This window comes from Choloepus didactylus, chromosome 12, assembly GCF_015220235.1.
Source record: "Choloepus didactylus isolate mChoDid1 chromosome 12, mChoDid1.pri, whole genome shotgun sequence".
NCBI lineage: Eukaryota > Metazoa > Chordata > Mammalia > Pilosa > Megalonychidae > Choloepus > Choloepus didactylus.
Window position 1 is genome coordinate 2,935,616 of NC_051318.1, and position 27,626 is coordinate 2,963,241.

Consider the following 27,626-nt stretch of genomic DNA (forward strand, 5'->3'; position numbering starts at 1 on the left):
TTCCCAGCTCACAGAGGTTTTCTGGACACCATTGGCCATCCTCCAGTGAAGGTACCCAATTGCTGATGACTTACCTTGGACACTTTATGGCCTTAAGACTGTAACTGTGTAACCAAATAAACCCCTTTTTATAAAAGCCAATCCATCTCTGGTGTTTTGCATTCTGGCAGCATTAGCAAACCAGAACAGACAGGGTGAGGAAAAATCCTCCCACGGCTGGAGATATGGGAAAAGCAACTCACTCACATCTATTTGTTGTGAGAAAAGAAGTGATCCCAGGTTAGAAGGTAAATATAAACTCATGGGTGGAGAATTGCCTGCCTGGCTGGTCGGGGCCTGGAAGGAGAAAGATTGGAAGACAGAGACGTGGAAGTCTGGGGTGGAGGCACATCAATAACGTACACACACGGTCACAGAGGTGAAGGTCTTTGTATCTTCTGCAGAAGAAGCACTAAGCAACCAGATGGACAAAATGACCCAGCCAGCCTCAGGCATCCACCACCCCAGAGCTAGCGCCACAGGCACGTGAATGGAGCAGCCGAGGTGTGTGATACGGAGGCCGTGCGTGGGGCCGACAGCCTGAGCTCCCACCGGCCAGGCTGACTTAGCTCCTGCTCCCCCTGAAGGCCGAGCCCACCAGCAACAGAGGCCGAGGCCGGGCCCCTGCGTTGGCACCACCCCTCAAGGAGATCAACCACCTACACGGGACCCCGCCCTGCCTAAAAGGACTGGAGGAGGGATAGACACACGTCTGGACATTCTTGTCCTGTCCTCCGTGCCTCAGCCAGCACCACGCTCCGAGTGCTCACAGCCTGTTCACTCGACCAGCCAGGACCCGGGACACTGTACCAGACCAGATGACTCACCTGAGGGCAAAGGTGGCACAAGGGTGGGTCCATGACAGTGGGATCTACAGGTCGGATCACACGTCAAACCACACCTAAGCTGCCAGTGTTGCTAAAGAGTTGATGTGCCTGTTCAGAAGCAACCCACAAAGACGAGAGGACACCATCATCTGTGAAGCTGTACACACATTGAATGAAAGCACTTCATGTGGTCCCGTGCACTTAGCAGGAAGACTGCGTGGGTATAGGAACCAGGGCGTGGAAGCAAGAATGCTGCCACTTACCTTCACTCCTCCGACCCCCCACAACTCTGAGCACTGAGGGTAAGAGGCCCTGATTGCCAAAGGGGACGTGCTTTTGTCAGAGAACAAAACAAGTGTCCCTCTAAACTCCAACAGACAGCACTGCCAAGGGATAATTGGCCCCATCAACGGAAGAGGTGGAGCCACTGTTTTAGTGATGGTGATGTTTGGCCCTTGGGGACCTCTCTAGGTTCTCTCTCACCCAAATGTGACAAGCACAGCAAACTTGGCCTGAAAAGGACATGGAGCCTGGGATGCAGACCCTTAAGTGAGAGTCTGGGGCTCCCCACCAGGTGGGCAACAAAACCAGCTAAGACAGTATGAAGTGGAAGGAAATCTGGAAAGGATGGTGGAGGAGAGAGATGAGGAGCACCTGCGGCCATCCAGCATCACCTGCAGCAGAGGTTGTTTCTTCCAACTAACCTTCCTCTTCCAAGTTTTCCCGAGGAGCAGGTCCCCCAAATCCTGGAGGAGCTGCTGCCTAAAAGCACATGAAGAGGTGGACCTGAGCAGCGTACAATGCCCTACCTCGTACTCGGCTATTTCTCTGCACGGGAGTAGACCCTGCTATACGTAGAGAAGTGCTGCCCAGATCCCCTCCAAAGAAGGGCTTACTTCCCAAGCTGCTGGGAGTCGTGAGATCCTTTGGGGTTTGCCTCAGCCGCCAAGAATCACTTCACCCAAGAGCGCACCTTCCCGGGGAAGTCCCACCAAGGATTGATTGCTGCAAGAGTCTAACACGGGGGACAACTCGGACAGGCTCTGTCTGCTCCAGAGCACCCCTCAGAGCTGGCTGAGCCTTTGCCGGCCCTGCATTGCCCTTTGACCTCTTCTTCTGTCCAATCCTGCCTCCTTGCCCTCCCTTCATGGGGGCCAATCCCTTGTAAATATCCTGCCCACCAAACTTTTCCTCAACTGCTTCTGAAGGATCCAACCTATGACAGTCATTTAAAAATGCCAGGAATAAATCCAGCAAAACACATGTAAAACTTGTGGTGGACTGAGTTATGTGCCACAGGAAAAAGTGTGTTCTTAATCTTAATGCCCATTCCTGTGGGTGTGAGCCCATCATCAACAGGACCGCGTGAAGATGTCGTTTTTAGTTAAGGCATGGCCCAAACCGATGAGGGAGGAGCTTAAACCAGATTGCTAGAGGCCCTGTAAGGAGAGACAGGAGAGGAAATCACCATGTGACAAGACCAAAGACATGAGCCAAGGAACCCAAGTTTCGCTAGCACCAGAACAGTGCTAACCACTGCAGGAAGCAAGACTTCTGGCTTCTGAAGTGTGAGACGCAAATCCCGTTCCTTAGCCAGCCCATTGTGCGGCCTTTGGCATAGCAGCTCAGGCAAACTAAGACACTTCCTCACAGAAAAATACAAAACATTATTTTGAGAAATTAAGGAAGGTGAAATGAATGGAGGAATAATTTGTGTTCATAGATGAGAGAGTCAGTATTTTACCAATGCCCATTGTCCCCAAATTGATCTATATAGGTAACACAATTCCAATAAATATCTCAGTAATTTGTGTTTGTAAAATTGACAAGCTTTTTCTAACATTTCTATGGGAATACAAGAGGACAAAATTGCCTGCTCCCACCCTCCCCCCCCTCCCCTGACAAATGAAGAAATAAAGAAGAAAGTAGGGAAACGTATGATGCCGGAAATCTCAAAGTATAAAACCGTGGCAATGAAGAGAAGGCAGTAATGGCAAAAGGATGGGCGAATGGACCAGTGGAGCTGAGCAGAGCATCCAGAAGCAACACACAGGCCCGTGGACCTGTGACAGGTGCTGACCTGAGACAGGTGCTCTGTGGATGGAGGCTGATCTGCTCCATATGTGGGTTCTTACTACTCGATCGGCTTCCCTACGGAGAGAAAATGAATTTAACACCTACCTCACCTCATGCTCGAAAATCAATTCTAGATTAACTGTAGATATAAATGCAAAAGATAAAAGAGTAAAACTTCTAGAAAATAACAAGATGAAATTTTTCACGACCTTGAGGTAGGCAAAGATTTCTTAAACAAGACACCCATGCAGGAACTCAAAACACGAACCATAAAGAAACTTCTGTTCATCAAAAGACACTATTAAGACTGTAGAAAAGCATGGCACAGAGTGGGAGAAGATATGACCAACAAAGGATTTAATTCCAAATATATAGAGAATGCCTATAAATCAGTAAGAAAAAGACAAACCCAATAGGAAACTTGGCAAAAAGTTTTGAGTCATTTCAAAAGAAGAGAGATACACAAATAACCATTAAACATATGAACAGGTGTGAAATCTTATTGGTCATTTGGTAACAAGTGGCAACAAGTTATCATGTCACACCCATGAAGCCTAAAACTGAAAAGATTGACAATCCCAAATGTTGAGGAGGCCTGGGAAACTGGAATTCTCATATCTGGCTGATCAGAGCATAACGTGGCCCAACCACTTTGCAAAACATTCAGTAATATCATGTGCATCCAAAATACAGCAATTCTAGTTTGATACCCAACAGAAATGCACAGAAATAATCATCAAAATACTATACACACAGGATCATAGAGCCTTAGTCAGAATAGCTCAAAAGTAGAACCAACCCAAATACCCACTGGCAGTAGAATGGATAAACAAGTTTTCTATATTCCTATAGAGGAGTTCTAGACTATGATTTTAAAAATGACAAACTGTAGCCACTTACAATAAAATGCCTGCATCTCAGAAACTTGATTTTGAACAAAGCGAGACCAGTAAAAAGTACATATTCCATAATTCCATGCATATTAAGCTTAAAAATCTGGATCGAGGCTCTTGATGGAGAGGAGTGGTGGTTACTGAGGGGCAATAATTGCTAATAATTGTTCTACTTCTTGTCCTGGGTGTTAGCAATATGGATGAGTTCACTCCGGTAATGTACTGAGCTGTCTACTTATCTATGTCCTTACTTAAAAAATAACTGACATGCCCAGCACAATGCTGGATAAAAGTTAGTCCAGTTGTCTGTTGCTTTGACTTACAGGCTTTCACTTGCCAGGCACACAGTCCAGTGAAAGAGTGGGAGAGCCAGACCAGGAATAGAAAATAAAAGCCGCCCATCCCCAGGTGCCAGGGAGGGCCGCCGAACAGGGCATGAGGCCGTGCAGTCACGCCAGGAGGTCACCACCCCTGGCACAGCAGTGTGTGCCCAGGTGCCGGCTCACTTCGTGGAATGTTCCGCTCACTCCCCGAGGCTGCAGACCCAAAGCAACCTCTGTCTCCAGGATTACTTCCTGTACTGGGCCTCAGGTTTTACTTTGGCTGCTGAGCTGGCACAGCCACTGCCTCTGCTCTCTCAGGGGAAGGGCTGGCCAATGCACCATTTATGAGCTTCTCATTTCTGTAAGTGGATGAACCTGGCCAGCACCACAGCCCGAAGTGCTTTTACGAGTCCAAGGACCATCCGCTGCGGGCACGTTCTTCGCAGGGGAAAGTCTGGCTCCCCGATGGCTGGGTCCGGCCAGAAGGGTGTCCTGCCAGGTTCACAGAGAAAGAGTGATTTTCTGACAGTGGCGTGAGGCGCAATCCCATCCAGGGATGGCTTCTGAGGAGCACTTGCAGTTGGCAAGACCCCGCGGAGAGCAGGCCAAGCCGAACACCGAGTGGAAAACTCCACTCAGACGGGAGCGTGGCCCAGACCACATGTGCAGCTGCGTCTGCAGGGACGGGGCGGCGGCCGGCAGAGCCACACACGCCCCTCGACGATGCGCCCAGCCAGGTGGGCGGGAGGTGCGGGGGCCTGGGACGCCATCCAGCCTAGTCAGAAGAGAGCACGCTGCACGTTGCCAGGACTTTGTAAGGCAGGAGACATTTGGACTGTGGCTTGAGGAATATTTTGACCCGTATGTCTAAATATTTTGCCTTTGAGGCTAGGAGAGCAGAAACCCGGTGTATATGTTAGGGTTTTCTAGGGGAATAGAACCAACAAGAGATATCTGTAAATATAAGATTTTATAAAAGTGTCTCATGCAGCCACGAAGATACAGGAGTCCAAATTCCATCAGGCAGGATGCACAAGTCCAAATTCCGTAGCAGAGGCAGTGAACTGACAACTCTGATGAAGGTGTTCGATGAGCTCCTCATGAAATGCTCGCTGGCCAGCCAAAGAAGAAGTGAAGGTCCTCTCTCTCTCCATTAAAAGTCTTCTACTCGTTGGATTAAATCCAGCTGATCGAATTCTCTCATTGTGGAAGACCACACCCACTGTTGATGTCATCAGTCACAGATGCAGTGAATTGCCTGATGATTTGATAAACCAGCCTTGTGGTTTATTAAACCAGCCACAAATGTCCTTGCAGTAACAGTTAGGCCAGTGCTTGCTTGACCAGACACCCAGACACAATCACCTGGCCAAGGTGACACATGAACCCAACCATCACACCTGGTGTTCACCTTGCAAAACACAATTCTGACCAACTACCCAGAGATTTCACAGGGTAAGAGCACACATACCTCCGCACCACACTGCTCTCACCATAGACACTAACCATAAATTCAAGGGTTCCCAGGCCCACCACACTTCCTTCTAACTGGCTACAAATTTGGGAGGATCCCACCAGCTCCTCAGTTTCAATAATTCACTAGAACTCTGGGAAGTGCTATACTTAGGACTACAGTTTTATTGTCATAGAAAAGACGCAAATAAGAAGGAGCCAAAAGAAGAGACATGTGGGCGTCTGGGAGGGCCCAGATGCAAAGTGCCCACGTCCTCCTCGGTGGGGGTGCCTAGAACCCCTTCTCCCGTGAGACCCAGAAAGAGAGAGGAGAACAGACACCAAAAAAAAGAGATTCACCTTCCTGGCCAGGCCTGTGAAGGAATGTTTCTGATGGGAAAGGACAACGGAGACTTGAAAGTGATTCATTTCACCTCTAAGGAATTCACTTAATAATGGGCTGCACGTTAGCAACGGGGCGATGGGGCTCTGAGCGGGGCTGCGAGGAAACGGCCCAGCTTCCGACGCCACACTCCGCACGGTAAGGGCGGCTCCAAGCTAAGAGCTGTTTGGAACTGGCAACTCATACAGTCAATTTTTTAAAAACCAAACAGAATTTGAGTGCTCTGGCGCGACTGCTGAGGGACAGAGGTTTGTGAGGAAAGTTAGAGCGATATCAAGCAAACTGGGAAATCCCCGGCTCTGGAAGCTGATTGCAACGGGAAAGGAAATCGTTAGCCGAGTTAAACTGGGGACCTCTTGTATCTGTGCCAGCTGTTCTGGTTGAGGTCAGGGCACGTGCCCTGTACTAGGTCAGGATGAGGCTGGGACCCACAATTCCACGGCTTGAACCTTACACCTTCCAGGATCCCCTTCGCCCCCATCACCCACTTTCCCACATGCTGCCCCCGTGCCTCAGGGTGCCCACTGAATTGTGAAGCTCAGCCCTTTTACTCCTCTTCGGAGAATTAAAATTAATTTTTAAAAATATCCCCTCACACCGATCATTAGGAGCAGAGGAGATTTTATTGAAGCTTTCAGAAGAGTAGAAGGGTACGGCATAGGTCAAATTTTAATATCCATCTTTCAGACACCATCTTACTCAAAACTTCTCTGTCGAGCATGGGATTTGGGGTCCTTCCTCGGCCCCTCCACAGCCCACCTATCTGGTCTCCCAATCTTACATCTTCCTGCCACCTGCTCTTGCTTCCCACCGACCTTCATTTTCTCCTCTTTCCTTTCCCTTCCATCTCAGGAAAAGCAAAATGTCCTTTCTTGTTTCGGGGTTCACAATCAGTGATTGTCTTTTGCTGCCGGAGCACGTTCTTAAGGTCCCCCCATTCAACCGAAGCGCTTACTCGAGCATTTTTCTCCCCCATAGTTCCTAACTAAAGTAAAGGAAAAGAGGAAGGGGTGATAGTTATAACTGAGTATGAGCAATTACCCCTGGCAGGCCATTCATTTAAAAAGAAATGTGTTTTTAAAAGTGAATTTTTAAATGTGCTATGCTTTTCATATTCATACTTGTTTTAGAAGCAAATTCCTTAATCTGTTGACAGTACGTATCTGGTTCACAATGGTTCTGAGGGGTCAGAACCAAAGCCCCTGACGTGACGTCCTGAACAGTGATGAAGAGCAGGACATCGGGGGCCAGTCGGTGGGGACTGGGGTCCCAGCTCCTCCTCCACCGGAAGCCAATTCCGCAGCGTCCCTGACCTCAAGGCCTCATACGCAGACGTAATGATGATGATGGCTTCCACCTCACAGGGCTATCAAGGGATAAAACGAGTTAATGCCTTTAAAGCCCTGAGAACATTGCTGAGTTGGATGCTAGCTCTTGCTAGAATGATCTCGACTCAACCACAGGCATGACGGCAAAGTCCTCCTCACTTCTCTGAGCACCTGAGGGTTTTGTTATTTTTGACCCAGTTGCTTTGTGATGACTCCTCTGTGGCTGAAACAGAACATAATTTATGTGCCTACCATGATTCATCAGTTCTATAGGAGTATTTGCTCTAGACCTTGAGTGCATTTTAGCATCCTGGAGTCCACCCTGGTGACTGAGTTCATATTAATTAGTTTGAAAATGCCGGCTTCATTGATAACAATTGCGTGTGCATATATTTTGAACTTGGTATATGACACCTTAGGAGACTCACCCCAAAACTCTATCTATCAGCTAGTGTTTGCCTTTTTCTACCTCACCATTTCTGGAAATATTCTGATTTCTGTTTCTATGGTTTTCACTGTCCAGGCCATATATATATGTGTGTATGTGTGTGTGTGTGTGTGTGTGTGTATGTGTATATATATACACATACATATACGAAAGGTAAATTAATGTTAGACTCATGAAGTTGCCCCTATACCCATGGTAAAGAATATATTTCTGCATTTTTTGTTTTCCATAATTTCCAGTATAAAACATGCCAGCAAATACAAAAGAATATTTTTAGTTGTCATTTTAAAGCTCTTGGAAAATGTGGACATACTTTAGGATGAGATTTTTCTCTCGTATTTTCCATTTTACTTGAAAATTAGTTTATTTGCGTGGGCAAGGGTTAAGGAAGGTTAACTTGTAATGGCTATTTTAGCTATTTTTCATCTCAGTGAGAAACTCAAGGATTAGAAACTACTTCCCAGACCTGTGGGTGACACTATCTCCTCGTTGCTCTTCTCATGTCTCTCCCTTTTGCCCCCGGGTATACACACACCCCACCTTAAAGCTGGTTCCCAGACTTGCAGTGTTCCCAGGAGACCAATTTCCCCAACTGAGGGAAGTCATCCAAAAGGAAAAAGAGGAGATGATTTTAGGCCTCTGATTCTTTTTTGAAGAGCAAAATCTGGGGCTTGGGCTGCCTCCAAACACCTACACCTAAGTAGTAAGAGTTTTGTGGCTCTCTAACAAACCATAGCTCAACAAAATGAATCTTTTCATTTTTACAGGATAATTTTCATGGAAATGTGCTTGATATATTCTGGTTCTGTATCCATGAATAAAGCAATGCATGAGGATATAGAAATATAGACATAAACAACTGGTCTTCTATAATAGTAGAGAATAACCAACAGTGTTTGAAGAAGAAACCAGAAAAACAACAAAGTACACAAGCTGTGGTTTAGACGGTAAATTTGGACTCCCCTGTTAATCCAGGCCAGCAACCCTCACACCTCACTCTGATGCCCACACCGAGCAGTGCACATGGAGCTCCTGCTCTGTGACGAGTGGCAGAGAGAGTTCGTGGTTGGGGGTCTAAGACGATGAGGGGAGGAAGGCGGGGATGCTGTGACGTCTGTTCCCGTTAGAACTCTTGGTCTATGGGTAAGTCCCTGTGACCAGTGGGGTGAGGTCCAAGAAATGATTAAACTCTTTTTCATAAATGATTCTGTAAGATATTGGACCCACGAAGAAGTTCTCCAGGACTTCACGTTTTGAAACTTCAAGGCATATTTGAGTAGGAGACCGTTCTTTCCACCACTGCCTGGAACCCTACAACACGTTGGCAGCCCCAGAGCTGCAGCTTCAGAAGCATCTGGAGATATTTTTCTTGGAGTAGAATGAGTGTTCCCGTGATGGTGGTGGCAATAAGTAGCCTGGTTAGCAATTATGGCTATTTGGGAGCTAGAACATAAGATTAGGAAGATTGTACACCAAGTGACAACTACATCTAAAGAACAAATTGTGGGTGTATTTGAGGCACCGTATCAGAGATATATGGAAATAACGGGGTGGGGGGATGGAGGGTGCTGTGAGAGGGATGGATCTATTGGGCAGAGAGAGGCCAGAAGTCAGCACGCACATGGACTAAACATATATTGGGGTTTTAGAAAGCTAACAAATGAAACCACATTTTCCCTTCCCAACTTCAGAAATGATTGAGAAATAGAAGCGTGAGTTAGGCAAGTGGAAATCAAAATACCAATTTCATTACTAATGTGGATTGGGGGCTATGGCTTGGATACGTGGATTGGCTATGGCAGTTTTCAGAGGTTTCCTCAAATTAAACAGTTGCCATCCAGTCAAGGCCAGTGCTGGAAGGGAAGACCTCCTTGGAGGGGAGCCTGGAACGGGAGGTACTTCAGTTTCCCGGCTGCTAAAACAAGTACCATACCATGGGTTTGCTTAAACAGCAGGAACTTACTGGCTCGCAGTTTTGTGGCTGCAGAAGTCCAAGACCGAGGTGTCAGCAGGCAATGCTTTCCCCCTGAAGACCGGTGCTCTGGGGCTCGCTGCTGGCCACTGTTGGTCCTTCGCTTTTCCATCACATGGTGATGCACACGGCAGCTGAGTCTCCTTTTTCTGCCAAGCCCCACTGACTTCCGGCTTCTGGCTGCCCCCCATGGCTTCTCTCTCTCTCTGAATTCCATTCTCCTTGTAAAGGGCTCCAGTAATCTGGATGAAAACCCACCGATTCAGTTGGGCCACACTTAACTGAAGTGCATCTTCATGAGATCCAATATGTGGACCAAGGCAAAGAACATGTCCAAACCGGGGCACACAGGTCAATCTAACACAGAAGGTTTGGGCAGAGTGTTGCTGTCTGCAGGTGCATTCAGAGAAAAGGAAAGAATCAAGCTAATGTGCAAAATCTCTCCTTCCAAACTCACCAGTCACCTTGGAGCAGTGAGGAAAGGACAGGGTGAGGCACCAGGAGGTCTGCTCTAGTGCATTTCCCTCCACATGGAAAGCTGAAGTGTGAAGTGGAGAGGCTGTTCCCCTCCTCTGACGATGTGCAAGAGGGCCCTGGGCGGTGGTGTGGAGCCTGTACACGGAGCAGTGCACTACACCCCAAACCTGGTAGCAATAGGATTAAATGAATAGCCCATAAATATGTGTCTTTCTCACTCCCAAAACCAAGTATAGACTGAATATATATTCATTCCTATTCTGCCTTTTTCAAAGATCCACAGGAAGAAATGTGCTTCCCAAAAATAACAATCAGTGGTAAATAAAGCATATACTAACTCCACAATTATGAAGGGGATTTGGAAAAAGATTTCCTTGTGCCATTTAGATGATCCACAGAGGTGGGGAGGTTGGCAGCTGAAATATTGAGTTCAGATTCAAAATCACTTTCATGAAGGGCCTATTGTATCAGACTCTACACTAATGCTTTCACAGTGGTTTCATTTCACATAATTTAACCCTTAAAACAACCACTTACAAGAGGAAAAACTGAGGCCCCAAGGGTAAGCGTCTTGTTCATGGAATCATTAAAAAGAAGAGGTAGAATGAAATTTTAAACCAAGTACTACCCATGCTCCAGCTCCCACCACAGCACCCCACTGCACACACCATCAGCAGAGATGAGGACAATTATAACCTTTACAAACTAGATTTTGTGGACAAATGTCAAAAACCTATGCTACTTTGAATTATACTATTAAAAATCTATTCAAAAAAAAAGTCTTCTATTCAATGTCATAATTTGTTCTTCTAAAACCAATTTTAAAGGATTTGCTTAATCATCTTCAAGGAATCTTTTTGGGGAACAATTAAAGGAGCAACAGCTATATGACTAGTATAGCACTTTGTCCCCCTTTAAGTCATTGTGTAGATGTTCTTAATCAAACCCAAATCTTGAAACTTTTACCAAAATTAGAGAAATTTTCCTCTGACCCTGACAGATGCAGGATAACTCAGTAATAGTTGCCCCCTTGCAGGCATTCAACACGAGGCATTTTAAAGGCTGGTGGAGATAATTGATGGATCCAAACCAAATAAAGTCTCAAGCGGAAGAAAGCATCCTCCCTCTTTTGTGCAGCGATGGCTGGGAGAAGCCGTGCGGTGTTCTGAAGGTGTATCAGGAACCTTGCGGCTCAGCCTGCTCTAGTTGTTCCCAGAAGTTTCCTGGGCGGTTCTGGCAAACTGCCTCTCAGACTTGCTTTCCACCACACCACTTCCCGGAGCGATAGGGAACAAACACCAGTGCCAGGCAAGTCCAAATCCCCACAAGAGCCTCCTAGACATCTTGGCGCTTCCTGCCGCTTTCATTGGCAATCCCAAGATGTGGCGCGCTAGAGAGGCTTTGATTTGAGTTCAGCTAATGCAATAATTTGAAATTTTGATTGATTCGTTTTCAAAAGTATTTTTCATTTCCTAATTGGAGGCAGAAAATTATACCCTAAATTAAAAGAAAGAGGCTTTGTGTAGGTCTACCTTTAAACATAAATGGATAAGCAGTGATCTTTGAACTAAATAAATGTATGACACTATAACTAGAAGTTAATAGAGGGTATGTAGGGAAAATATACCTATTTCAAACTGTATACTACAGTTAGTAGTATTTTAACATTCTTTCATCAACAGTAACAAATGTACTATACCAAAACTACAAATCAGTAATGGAGGGGGGGAAGGTTAGGGATATGGAGGATTTAAGTTTTCTTTTTTATTATTGTTTCTTTTCTGGAGTAATGAAAATGTTCTAAAAGTTGAAAAAAAAATTAATTACGGTGATGAATGCACAACTATATAATGGTACCGTGAACAACTGATTGTACACTTTGGATTATTGTATGGTATGTGAACAACCTCAATAAAATTGAATTAAAAAATCAATCAGTAAAACGTTTCCTTGATTCAAAGCTATGTGATATGCCTTTATTGAAGCAGAATTTTCACACTATTAGTTTAAGACATTTATAGTTTGGGAGAAGGGGGCATAAGGATTGTGCTATTCAACAGACTTGAGCAGGAAAAAAAACAAGGACTACAGCACTGCCAGTGCCTCACAGAGCAGCTCTCAATGTCGGTCTGCCTATTGTGAACCTTTAACACGTGCGGGAAAATTTTACAGAGCAACATAAATGACGACTTTTTGCAATCACACCTGCCAAGCTGCAAGGTGTGGGTTAGTCATATACTGAAAGAGCACTGCAGGCTAAAGTTTCAGGTATTATTCAACACTTCTAGCAGATAAGCAAGAGATATTTTAACAATAGTGTCATAGTACCAAATATTTTAAAAGATATAATCAATCACTCATGCAAATATAAAGTGAATGCATATCAAAAGATTTTATTTAACTCATTAATTAATGAAGGAAACATTAAGGTGCTTCAATCAACTGAAATTAATTTACAAAAGACCAAAGGCTAGCTGATCCCAAAAGGAGTGGGGTAGGGGAATCATTGTATGACAATGAGACAATATTCATCTGCCCATCTGTGACAGGAATCATTGTGCAGTAACCTGGGGGTGTGCTCAGACAATGCCCAATTTTTCCTTGAAGGGACCCACTAACTTGTTGCTCTATTTCAAATCTTTCACAATAGCGTATTATATTGCAAAACACTATCACCTTTCCTTGCCATATATTATTGCACTAGCAAAAACCAGTCATATGAATTAACATAGCTGTAAATACATTACTTAAGCTATGCATAGCAACAATCTTTTCATTCAGTGCCTCTTTGCTCACATCCTTTCATTTAGGAACCGCTTAGAAAGAGGGTAGCATGTTCTAATGACTGACAGATTAACTCAGTCTAATGCTTTACCATTTGTGCAGGTCACAGTAATGTTTTTGCAATTGCTTTTTCCTAATTTGCTATCATCACCTTTTTATTGAGCACCAGTTTGTGGAATTCAAATTAAATATTAATATTGGTTAATATTACCTAAAGCCTCAGTTTATGCTATGTTTATCAGAAATTGATTTGAAATACTTTGGAAAGCGAAGTAAGTCAAGTAAACAAACAGGTTTTATGTCTTGATTAGAACAAGAAGATATCATTTACGCCAACATATTAAATATTAAAACTGGAAATATGAAATGGGAACACCCAGTGCCCCGGGCCCAGGGGAAATGAAACCTGCTGACAGCCTTATCGTGGGTTCCATCCAAACCCAAGTCCTAGTTTCCCTCCACTTTCCCCATTTTACTTTTCTAGGCTGCACTCCCTTCTTTGTTCCCTTACGGAATTTGGTAAAATTGATTTATTTATCAAAGTCAAGAAAGCTTTTATTATTGTAGAAAAAATAATTTCACTCACATCCAGTTGTCCCATTGTTTAAGCCAGTGTCTGCTCCGTTCTCTCTCTTTACTACAAACATCTGTAACGAACACATGGGCTCGTGTCTAACAGAAACGTGACGCAAGGTTCACTAAGACTTAGGTAAGATCATCTTCATTTGGTTTGTTCAAGATTTATTGAAAATTTTCAGACAGAAAATCCTCTTTAAGAGATCTATTGGTCATTTATTTTTATGTTTGGCAAATGCTAAGAAATTCACTTTCAGTCATCAAAATCCATATTATAAAAAGAGTCTGGGTAGACCAGCTTAGCAGCATTAGAGTTCAGTTTTCAGTTTTAAAATGGCTTTAATGGACAAAACGTCAATATATATCCCAGACTTGACAACTCTTTTATTCTGTCCTCCATTTTTACACCTATTTATGTTCCAAGGAAATCTTAATCCATAAGATTTTTATTCCAATTTTTATTTTCAAATAGTGAATAAGTTTCCTACAAAGGAGAATTTTGGGTAGCCAGAAACTCTAAAGCCCTTTAATTTACTTTTCCCCCTTCAGCAGGAAATAGAATTTGACCAAATTATACAGAGTAGCAGAGCTCAAAATTATCAAGTTTATAAATCTGATGCCCCAACCATACTGGTAAGTGCAAGAGACTTTCCAATTCTATGCAAATATCTGATAAGCATGTAAGATTAGGATCAATTTATGTATTAAATTTGAATATAACAAGGATGGAAAAGTTCAAGTGTTCTCAAGATTTTTATTCTTATACTATAATTCTTTCCCTCACACACCAATGTGATGGGTAACATCACATCCCCGTTAATTGAATAGTCTTTGAAGTCCTGAAACGAAAGTTTTGAAATTTGGTTTCATCAGTTACCATCTGTTTGACCTGTGGTGACATATTTAAATTTTAGTTTAATTTTAGCTTAAGAACAATAATACTTACCTTTAAGACAGCCATGAAAATTGAATAAGATCACTGAAGTAATTGCTTTGCTTTGTGTTAGACACACAGTAAGTACTCAATAAATTGCCATTATTATATAATAATCATCATAAAGGCACCAATTCACAAGATTTCCCATTCAAACCTTAAAACTCATTCCTTGGCAGTACTGGAGCTCCCAGCCATCTTTCCATTTCCAGAGGGAATATGATCACATATGACCTTACATCTGGCAAAACTGTCTATCCTGAATCCGGTCAATGGAAAACAAAAAATGGGATTAAAACAATTGTCTGAGTACCTGGTGTGTATGTATGTTGTAGGGAAATAATCTCTGATGATGAAAAGGAGATTGATCCGAGTAACAGAGAGGGAGGGCCAAGTTAGTGCTTGTCCTATAAATATGTAAGCTCAGTAATACCAAAAAGAGAGAAAAAAATTAAGCCACCAAATAAAAGAACAACGCTTCATCTTCCACTAATACGAAGAAAAACTAACTACACCACAAAAAAGAAACATTCAGAGATTATATTTTGGAAACTTTTTATGATGAGTTTATTAGGGTTAAAGGATGTAATAGATGATTTGAGGGCTTGAGGTTATACTTAAAATCCAATAGATTATAAAACAAAATTCCATTTTTATTTTCAGCATTATGAATAAGTTTCTTTTAAAGACACTTTTGGATAGCCAAGAAATTCTAAAGACAAATAATAGAGTGGCAGTAACAGAATGTTCATCAACAAAAGATGTTATCATTCTGATTCTCTAAGGGGAAGTCAGATCTACGTAAAATCATGTCAATATTTGATTATTCACTGGAAAAAGAAATATTAAATAAGATATACTACTCCCATTGGAACACTTGGTAATCCATAAGAAGTTATCCAAAAGGCACAACAAACCTACTGGCAAGAATTCCAATACTGATTCACTAAAATATTTGGATAGAATCAATGTGCATTGATTTCCGGCTGTCCTGTGTCAGTTGGTTCATGAGGAGAATAAGCTGTTGTGGGGTTTCATTTCAGAACATGTTGTAACTAGTGCTGCAGGCACTCCAGTATTTATTTCCCTCCATCTATAAAGACACCTGTGTGTGGAATAAAGGGCTGAAAATTGCATTCCAAGTCCTGGTTGAATACTCCTAATGGAAAGGGACTTATTCTATTGTCTTGGAACTTCAGCTGAGATCCCAGAGCTGTGAACAACACGTAACAAGTGTTCACACATTCTAGAGAATGGTGCAGACAAACCCTGTCTCAAGAGGTCCAGGGGTCCTCAACCCCAGCTGCCCATGGGAGAGGAGTCACAAACTCATCAGGCCCAGTTCTTGGTAGAGCATTTATTTGCAGAAGTGGAGAGCACAGTAGTTCCCTTTCCTTTCTCCTGGGGGTGGAGGAGGTGTTTCTCCAGCCCCCAAACCAAATGCAGAAGCTCATAGGACAGCCCCTCACAGAGACTGGGGGTAGGGATTGGCACAAGACAAGCTCTGGATTGTCCAACAGAAGGGAGATTGGGGCCCTCTGCCAAATGGGAGACTGAGCTTACATGCCAAGGGGGTGATGGTGGCTGTCTACCATAGGGTTCGTCCAACAGAGGGATGCTCAAGCGTCTTGCCCCTGATGGATGTTGTCTGAGCCACAGAAATGCAGAGGCCTGACTCATGATGCCATTGGATGAGACCATCAACGAGTTCTCAGGGGAACTTCAAATGTGCCCCTGGACGTTGGGGAGTGCAGAGCCTGAGGCTTGGCTCTCTTTGGGAGAAGTCTGCAGGGAAGTAACTTGTGGTGGAGGCCACAGAGGCAGAAGGAGGACACAGGATGACAGGGAGAGCATCTGTCTCCAGAGATGGTCCAGGCAAGTCTCCATGGACCAAACGGATGCCCTGGGGTAGCTGAGCCCAGGTCATCTCGAGGAACTTATCTGTGTAAACTGGTTGATATGGCCATTAAACCAATTCTTACCACTGTTGATCCTCATCTCATTTTATCGTGTTTAACACATTCTCCTTCCTATTAACAAAAACAAAACAAAACATATGCTAGCTGCCACACCCACTGGCTTTCAGCAATATATACCTTTTCCTTTCATGGTAGGCACAGAACAATTGATCATGATTTATATCACTAGAGATATATTTCAAACAAAATATTTTTTTACATTTAATAAATATTTAGCAAAATGTTTATCATATTTATGTGGTTTTGACCAATGATAATTGTTTCCAGGTATGTTACATGTTTTATTGAACATCAATATGATAATGTGATAGATACTTCTGATCAAAGAATAAAAGTCTAAAACATGGAAAATGAATGGAAAATGTGTTCAAGGAGAAAAATAAAGACAAAATTTGCAAATGTCTAAGAAGAGGTTTTCCATGTATTAGGTAGTACCAAATCATTATGATATTTAGATTCCACAGGATGTCTTTAAAAGAGTAGAATCACAGCTTTACTGTTAAACATCCTTTAAGTGTCTGACCACGATGACCAACACACACACTAAAATATAGAGACACTTGTTCTCAGGGGTCTTCTCTGGTGGTGGGCTCCCATCACATCCTGCCAACATACATTTGGAGTCCTATGCAAATCCTGAAAAAAAAAAAAAACCCTACAGTGGATCCAGGGCTCTTAACATTGGGCACCAATATTATTCAGCAGTTTGGCAAAAATAGATAGTATGAGACCCTTCTAAAGAAAGCCTCCTTGGAGTTTAGACTGTCTTTTCTGATAAGTCCTGGGAAGGAAACAGGACCCATCTTCATTTGACTTAAACAGACTGAAAACTTCTTTCTTTCCTCCAATGCCATCTCCTCAATGATGGCAAATGGACCTGCTGTCCCCATATTTACTCCAAACTCCTCAGATTCCTCATTAAAAAGTGGCTGCTTAGACACTGCTCATTCATTCCAATGGCTCATTACTCTGTTTTTATTCTAATTACCAAAACTCTGATGCATCCACTGTCCTTAGACCAGGGCTGTATTTGGGTACTCACCTCCCTTCACAGACCCAAGTCCAATCATGGGTCTGAATCAACTGCTAGAGCAGAAAAGAAGCACTTTATATTGTAGATGTTCTTAAATATCTGACACAATTCCTTTCATATTTGAATTGGGTAACATTTATTTAGAACATATCTGCCTGGAAAAGATTTTATATTTTAGAGTTTAATCCTTTTGGCAAGTCTAGGTGGTAATTAATTCACTTTTCAGAGGAGACACCTGAGACCCAGAGAGCTGAGCTGCTTAACGTTATAGGTAACAAGGAGCAGAGCCGGGACTCAAACCCAGCCTTCTCTCGAAAACCCGTTCTTGATACAGCACAGCCTCCCGAAAAGAAACATTTGAACAGAAAGTAAGAATGGAAGACAACCCCCCAAAAATTGACAGTTAGTTTTTTAACGAAAACACCTGTTCAAAAGTAAAAACAATTAAAATAAAGGAGACAGATAACACTTACCAGACCCTGAGACTATTTTAATGACAAAATAATTTTGATTTAATAATGCCTTGACTTTTTTGTCAACAAAAGTAAAATCTGACACATATTTTATAGCTTTTCCATTCCTAGATCACCTGCTCTAAGTTTCATATCTTCCCATTCCCTAACTTTATTTATTATTATTCCTATTATGACATTGTTGATAGGCATCAACTAGAAATTTTATGTAGCACCAAGACTATAATTATAAAACTCCAAAATTCTGGCATTTTTAGATATTTAGTGCTTTCATATTTCAAATTCTCAAGCACAATTTAATTTTCTTGCATACGTAGTCACCATAATCTTTCTCCGAAATAATGTCATTTTTTTTCTAAATTCATTGCAAGTGCCATTGTATGACACCTTACTGGTACAAGACTCTGAAGCAAGCTCATCAGAACTGAAAGGCGGCCCCACACCGAGCTGGTTGGCCCTGGGTTCTGCCTGGTCATTGTTCCTGTGCCTGGAATCATGGGGAGGTCAGGGAATTCCAAACTATTATACTAAAAGGATGACAAGGCTGGGCAGCACAGGTGCGGTTACTATGAAGTGTGACTTTCTCTGGTTTTTCAGTTCTTATGTATGAAAACATCCAATTGTGCTAGGAAAGTACTGGTTCAAATTTAATGAGGCACAGATTGGTTGTAAATGCCCAAGATTTCTCCACACTTGATAGAAATGCTTGAGGTGAAATGGAGCCATCAAAACCAAATGAACCAAACCTTACTAATTTTCTACAAAATTCTAGAATTGCTCGCTATCTGCTGTAACAAGTCTCGAAGAGTCTGAATGTGGCACGATTGCCCAACAAAAGCCATGAAGGAGGTTACCTGAAGGGATCTTAAAAGGTTCTCATCCCCATCGTTGTGCTCTTTGCCCAGATAGGCACTGCCTATTAGGATGCACTTATTTAGCTGCAAGTATCCGAAAGCTTGGCTTGGTGGCCCAAACCAAAAAGCTCTGCATTGGTCACTGGACCAGTCCAGAGGTAAGTGGCATCGAGGCTGACAGCGGCTGAGCGAGGTCACCATGAGCCCAGGCTGTTTCCTGGCTCCGGCTCCCCATCCTGAACACAGGGCCTCTTGGCCTCAGGTGGCCGATGGAGGGACAGACGTCCCCGCCGCACATCACCGTGGGAGCAGGGGGTGGCCCGGGGCGCGCTGTCCCTCGCCCACTTATGTCATCCGGAAAGAAAGCTTTTCCCACAGTCCCAAGTGGAGCTCGCCTTCCATCACACATCCAAATTGGGTCCGTGTACACCTGGAAAAGGGCATCATCATCCCTGGAAAGGGACACAACCTTCCTGGGCGTTTGGCACCTGCTCAGCCCCCAAGCTGAGTTCCCCATCAGGAAGCAGAGCTGGGGGTGGCTGATCACAGGCCAGAAACGGTGACCGCCCCAAGCGCCGAGCGTCAGCGAAGAGGCCCCAAAGCCCAGGGCAGCCAAACCTCCCCTAACACAAAGCCTCTTTCCCCACGGGGAAATCCAAACGGACTTTCTGTCTCCATTTTCACGTGGGCAATTACAGTTTCCAGGTGATTTCAAAATTGGTGCTCGTGGAGGGTTGCTGTTAAAATCCAATTTTTCAATTCTCCCTCCACAGGGGTCTGGGCCCCTCGGAAATGCCCCTTGGAGTGAATATTCAATACGCAAACTGATGGGTGAACCAACTAAATGTCAACCCTCATCTGGGAATAAGAAAAGATCTAGGGATATTCAGGGATGTTTATGATGGCATAAACACAGGAGGAGTAGAACCAAAAACTAAAGAAAAAATGTTTGCAAGCATTTTCCATTTTAAAAATACAAATACAAAGCACTGGAATAGTCACTGGCAATATAAAGGCAAAAAGAAACACAATTAGTTTTCAAAGGTACATCATCTTGTGGGACAAAGAGAAGCATGAACTGTTATAATACATTGTAAAATCTGCTGTAATGGAAGAATAAATAAAATATAATGTGACCAGAGACTGGGGAATGGAATGGCTTTAAAAAAACGAAACCGGGAATGACTGGGAAAAAATCAACAGGCAGAAAAATTGTTTTGTTCCATTTTAATGTTACAGCAAAGCAGAGGAGAAAACACTGTGTGCAGCAAGATTTTGTGTCATGATGAGTACAGGGAGGATGGGAAAACGGGAGGTTTTTTACATTTAAAAAATATAGAGAAACAAATTGTTTTGAAGATGAAAATGCTATAATGTTAGATTTATCAGGAAGAAAATAAATTGCTATGTTTATTCTTTCAAAAATGTCTATTGCATGCTCATTATGTACTAAAATTGTGCTACACACTGCAGCTCCAACAGTGGACAACGTGGCCCAGCAGGGAAGTCAGATCTTAATTAAGTAATAACAACCAAGTGTAATGAGCACTGAGGGAAGGTACATCAGCTGGAACTTTCCATTGCATGTTTTTTTTAACACACTATCTTGCTTAAACAAAAAAGAAGATGTATTTGCTCAGTCAACCGAAAATTTCAAACATATGCTTACCTTCGGGTGAAACTCAATACAAGGTTTTAAATGATGTCACCCAAAAGTGGTTCCTTTCTCTCCCTCCTTTGGCCCCATTTCTCTGGATTGACAGCATGATCTGATGGGCTCTCAGATGGTGGAAACATAACTATCTCCACGTCTTCACCCCTCCAGGAAGAGCAGATAAAGAGAGCCACTTTCCACATCGGTCCCCTGAAAGCCCTGAGATTCGGTCTGATGGGATCAGCTTTGGTCACACCCCGGCCCGGATCCAGTGATGACAGCCTGCTAAATGTGATACACCGATTGGCTCGGGCTGGTGTTTGTGACAATTGTCTTGCAGAAACACCTACCATGTCATGGCAGAAATAGCCGATGCACTGCAATTATTTTAGTTGTGTCTCGGCTTAGATGTCATGTGTCAGCATTGCTGCAGAGCATCAGATGAATGTCTACGCTGCTCCCCAAAAGAACAACCTCCTGGACTCTTTCCTCTTTCCTAGGTACCCCTGATGCATCTTAACAGGAACTTATTGACAGCTGTTGTAGATTCTCCTCCTTTGTCACCTTTGAGACTCAAACCACAAGAATCTGTGAAGCATTCTACTGCCAAAATTCTGTAATCCAAGAATTAGTTTCTTCACCAAAGCAGCTGTCATTTGGTTTAAAATATGTGTCTAACATATTTAATATATGTATTTAATTATTTAAGTTTGTTAAATTTTATGGTATTAAACAGTTTTAGAACCTTACACTGCCATGTACCCTGTAACAGGACAAGCGAGAAAGCCACCACGCTGTCCCAAAGACAAGACATTTATCTTGCAATGTCTGTGTGAAAGGAAGGAGATGTGGTGCCAGTGGGGGCTGCAATGACAGCTGCTTTGGGACAGCAGAAATGAGGAGGTGTCCCAAGATGCAAATCATTCAGGGAGCACCTGTGCATATGATCAGCCCCAGCTCCAGCATGTGGTGAAGGTAAAGAGATTCCTACATGATAGACCCTGGGGTTTCCTGTGCATCCCAGAGCTGTCCCCAAGTCTCCATCATGTTTGGGAGTGGGGGTGGGGGGAGATGGAGAAAAGAAGAAATAGGAGGAGTTCATGCAGCAGGAGGAGCAGGTCCTGACACGAAAGTCCTTAGTCCCCCAGTCCTCCAGGGCAGCAGTTCTCATGCGTCACTGTGCATCAAATCACCTGGGAAATTCATTTAAAATGCAGAATCGAGCCTACTCTCCAACATTCTGATCCCATGAGTTTGGAGTGGGGCCTGAGAATCTGCCTTCCAGTGTACGAGCACCCTGGGAGATTCTGATGCTTGTGGTCCAAGATCACATGTTGAGAGAAAGCTACTTTAGTGCTAAATCTAAACTGCTATATCTAATAAATCCAAAAGCTTAATTGAACATATTGGAACTGCCATGCTTAGTAACAATAGGGAGAAGTGAACATGGCAGTCCCATCCCTCCCTCCAGCTTAAGTCCTACCTAATAGCTCAGCTCTGTTTCGCAAATGTTTCATTTTATGCACTGCCCACATAAAACAGGTGACACAGGTGAAGACCTGTTCTTAGAGACGCGCGGGCAGCGGAATTCCAGACGGTGCCGAGGGAGGGCAGCGAGCGAGACTCTGAACACCAGGGAAGTCGATCTCCAAGGTTACTTGGAGGTCAGGAGGACGTGTTCCAGCAGGCATCAGTCAGCTCTATCTGCTCGATCTGAAAGCATCTTAGCAAACGTCCCTAACAAATCCTAGGCTGGGGTTGTTTTCCAAAATGATTCCATGGGGAGCTGGAATGGCGCGTCTGCAGAAGCACGGCGCTACGGAATTGTGGTCACCCACATCTCACCAGTGCAGAGCCAATTCCTGACTCATTGGTACATCGTGCAATGCGCCAGAGAGGGGAGCAGCATATAATAAGCAGTCAAGCCGCTGCTCATGCAAATACCTGTTCATTATCTAATCTGCTAGTAATCCAAGTAGTCTACAGTGGCTTTATACTCTCCATTAATTTTTCTACCCAGCCTTTCCCCATACAAGTTTATTTCTGCTAGGCTTGCAGAAATTTTCCTTACTGTATATTTTCACAAAGCCCAAAAATCCATGGGTGACAACTGAAGATCTACAAATGTTCATCTCTTAAAGCTTATAAATCTAGTTTTATAAACATAGCCAAAGGCCATTTTAACAATAATTCATATGCCCAGGAAAAATAATATTTCATACTGTCAGGGCACATATGGTTGTGTGTGTTTGTGTGTGTGTGTATAGGCAGCAGTGTAGCATTTCAAGTTCAAAATATATTTGTGTCAAATGGAAAACTCTCTTTTCTTTGTAACCAAAGTTAATTTATTTTAGGGGAAGAGAGCCAAAGACTTTGCTAAAATCAATAACAAAGTAATTAAAAGCTCAGGTCCTGACTTTAATTTGAATCCCATCTCTGCTAGGACCTTTGAGGTTTGGGGTAACTGATTTAAATCTCCGGCTTCATTATGCACAGCTCTAAATGGACACGATATCTACCCTACAGGACTGCTGGGTGTTGAAAGCGAGAGCATGCAGAAAGCATTAGCCCAGAGGCTATCTCCCAGTAGGCAATTACAATGGTGATGTCAATCAAACATCTGCCCGAAACAAGCCGATTTAGGAAGGAGAGCGGCACGGTCCTCCGCTGGTTTCCCTGTACTCTTAGGAGAATCAGCTCCAATTTTTTCAGAGAGTATTTGGAAATCTGCTAAGTGAACTAAAGGCTGTACTCCTTGCACTTCACCAAATAGGGAGGCCAGCGGGGAGAGGACAGCTGCTCACCTGCCCATAACACTAACCCTTTGTGAAGGTTTGAGGTGAACATACCCCAGAAAAACGTGTTCGTAAACTCCTTCCCCTCCTGCGGGTGTAGACCTGTTGTAAGGAGGACACTGTGACGAGGTGACTTCAACTGAGGTGGCGCATCCTGATCAGATTGGGTCTAATCCTGTTACTGGGATCCTCTACAAGCAGAATGAGGTTCAGAAAGCACCGAGGGAGCAGCCAGAAACTGAACGTCAACGGGACCGGAAGAGAAGGGAGAGACCAGGAGACGCCGCCACGGGCCGGCCCCCGAGTGCCACGGTCCTCAGGGAGAAAGTATCGCCCCGATGATGCCTTGATTTAGACTTTCTTTCAGCCTCAAAACTGTGACTGAATAAATTTCCGTTGTTTAACCTGACCCATTCCATCATATTTGCTTGAACAGCCAAGGAAACTAAGCACCCATGGTGAAGATGTGGGTTCCAAAATGATAGCTATTACCCCAGGCTGTGTTGAAAATCAAGGCTGTAACATCCCCACTCTATGTAGCCCAGTGAACTACGTTCATCGGGAGGACCCTACTTTAAGAAGGTGACTAAACACTAAAATTCACATGTAGAGGGGCAACCAGAAGACTTACACATCTCGGAACCCCATATGACCAAAACGTTAGGTGGCCTCCAAAAATCATTGCTTTTCTCCCACAGTGACAGGACACTGATTTTAGCCAGCATCTAGCCACCAGAATAAGGACTCCCTTGCACCCAATGTGACAAAACAACCTGGTTTCAGGTCAATAAGAAATGAGCAGAAGTCTTGTCTTGAGGCAGAGTCTAAAAACTATCCTTAAATGGCAGCTGGTGCAAGACCTTCTCCTCCATCCTTTTTGTCCCTTCCTCTTACCAGCTGGCTGGAATACGAGCATGATGGCTGGGGGGGAAGCAGCCATTCTGAACCATGAGGTGGCCTTGGGAATGGAGGCCATCACAGGAGAACACTAAGGAGAAGGAGCCTTGAGTCCCAAAGAGCTTGTGAAGCAAAGCTACCATAACATTCCTTCTGCACAGGAGGGAAAATAACTCTCTAACTTGTTCAAGTTACTCTTATTTTGATACTCAGATTGGAACCTTATCATAACTGATAAAAGGAGAAAAAAACCCTTTAGGAGGATAGGATTAATCTAGATTCATGTGAGCTGAATTCAAGGACTTAAAGAGATGCCCCAGGACAAAGAGTTAAAATTTATTCTGAAGAGAACTGAGACAGAAGTTGTGCAATGGGCAGCAGTGCACAGAGACTATCTCGCTCCGGTTGATGGGAAACAGTGCTGAATGCAAGCATTGTCAACAGAACGCTGTGGAGGCATTTCAAAGAAAGTGGGATGGTCTTCTATGGAGTTGTTCAAAAATCCCTATATTAGTGTGAGGGATTTAACTATATCTCTGAGGTTACGTCAGAGTCAACAAATATGGGATTTTACATGATGATGCCTGGGCCATCACCAATACACCCACACTCTCTACTGGGCTGAGTCACGTCAGGGCTTGAGTGGGTCGAGATGCACAAAGCCGTTGATGGCTGACACTTGTTAACAGGAGAGGGGAGAAGGGGGGAGACAGGCGGTTCCGGGTGTGTGTCCCGTCCGGCCAGTTTTATCCAGCCGGCAGAAATAAATGCAAATGTCCTTCCCTGGCACCCCACGTTTTATGATTAATAGTCATGGTTGCTTTCACCCATACATGAGCTGTGCTTCCACTGATAACTCAGAAATGTCCCTCCCTCCCTTTCTGAAGGACTGAAGGAATAACAACAGGGCGGAGATTATGAACCTGGAAGAAAACCAAGATATGGAGGGGGGCTTAGGAGGGGCTCTCAGATGTGAGAGCATCAGCTTCAGAGCGAAGGCAGGGGGAGGCCAAGGGGGGGAGGAGGAATCAGGCAATGATCAAACAATGGAATTTTTCTCTCTGAACTTCTCTTGATCTCTAAATAATACTTTCCTACATTTTCCATATGAAGCCCAGAAATCACAGCATTGACTAAGGAAAAGTGAGGCAGAGCAGAGTAAGTTCAGGGGACCCCAAAGAAGACAGACCTTGATAAACAAGCCAGACCTCTGGAAAAGACTTTGAAAGCACAAGAGTTCAGGATGAAGCACAGAGCCTGCCCGGGATCAAAACCAGCTCCATGAAAGGCTGAGCTAAGCCAGTCTGCTCCTGCTTAACTGTCTCCCGGATGACGATTAAATCCTCTGTAGAAAAAGCTGACTTCAGACAGAACCTCACAAATTACATCTACGACCTTTCAGACACAATATCTGGCATCTGATTTTAAAAATTACTAATCATGCCAGGAGGCAAAGGTAAGTGCTCAGGACCCTAGAAAAACAAACAAATAAAAACAGATGCCAGGTGGTGCAGACTGAGGAAGTGCTCACACGAGGACATAACTGTGATGAACCTTTTTAAGATAATAGATGACAAGGTGAAGAAATTGACCAGAATTTGTAATCTATCAAAAAAAGTCAATTGGAAATCTAAATTGAAAACATAATTCCTGATATTAAGAAATTTATAAACAGATTAAATGCAGCAGAACGGAGTATGAGAATCAAAAGTTAGGTCAATTAAAAATATCCAGACTAGAGAAGAGAGAGAAAAAAGATTGGGAATACAGAAAAAGGTGCAAATGAGATAGATAGGCATGGTTAAAAGGTTTAATAGTCAGATTTTTGAAGACCCAAAAGGAGAAGAGATAGTGGGGAAGAACTAGTATTTTAAATAAAATTGACTGAGACTATTTCAAAAATGACAAACTCATCAAGCCATACATCCATAAAGCTCCATGAAACCCAAGCAGTATCAATACAAAGAAAACCGTACCCAGTTTTACATTTTACATCATGGTAAAATTACTAAAAACCAAAGACCATTTGTTTAAAGCAGCCAGAGGAAAGAATCAGTACGTTCAAAGAATAAAACTGACTTTTCAACAGAAATGATGGAACCCATACGACAATAAAATGGCAGGGCTAAGCACTGCAAAGCAGCTGCCAACCCTAAGAATCCTGTGCCTTAAGAAAATAGTTTTCTAAAAGTGAGCTAAAATGAGGATGACTTCAGACAAACACACACCACAAAAACCGTTAGTTGAACTGCACTAAAAGGAAAATGTCCCAGATGAAAGCATGGAAACTCAGGGAGAAATGAGCGACAATAGAAAGGATAAATATGTGGATAAATCTAAATTAATATTGGCTGTATAAAACAACAATAGGAATGTCTTGGGGGATTTAAACTGTATGTCACAAATCACAAAACGAGGCCCAGAAAGTGATAAAAATACTATTTTAGAGTAAATCTAAGAAGGCCAAGGATTTGTGTTTATCTCCATGGCAACCACCAAAAGAAGAGCAGAAATGCTGCTGTATTTCTTATTTCTTTCCTCTTACTTTATTTAATTTGCTCTTCTTTTTCTAATTTTTGAGATGATATTTAGATCATTGACTTTCGGCCTTTCTTTTCTTATGTATGCAATTGAGCCTATAAATCTACCTCTTTATCTGTGTCTCACAAGTTTTAATATTTGCAATTTGTATTACCATTCACATCAAAATATTTTCTAATTTCTATTTTGATCTCTTATTTGAGTTACATGTTATTTAGAAGTGTGCTACTTGATTTCCAAATGCTTCTGGATTTTGTGAATCGATTTTTAACTTAATTTCACTGTGGTCAGAGAACAAATTTTGCATGATTTCAATCTTTTGAAATTTGTTGACACAAATGGTCCAGTGTCTGGTCAATTTTGATAAATGTCGAAAATCGAGACGAATACAGAAACTGCTAGAATGAAAAAGTAAATTTAGCAGGGTTGCTACATACAAAGAATACATTTAAAAAATCAATTATATTTCTATACACAGTCAACCGTTAGAAAATGAAAAAAGGCGTTTAACTGATGTTATTTATAAGAGCATTGTGGTGGACACGGAGGTGAGCCGTGACGTCCCGGTTAGAGACAGCCTTGCTGCCCAGCTGGGAGGAGTGCCGCCAGCGGACGGCTCGCCAGCCCCTCCAGGATCTTGCCGCCAACGGCCGCCCTGCTCTAAAGCCCTTCCCAAGCTGCCCACATCCGGAAACTCGTCGCCACTGGAGCATCTTGGCTTCCCGGGGCTGCTGCAACAAAGCACCACAAGCAGGTGACAAAAACCAACAGAGAGGTCCTGCGTCGCGGTTCTGGATCCAGAAATCCAAAACTGAGGCGGCGTCCGGACCGTGCTCCTTCGGGGGCCCGAGGGAGGAAGGCCTCCCCG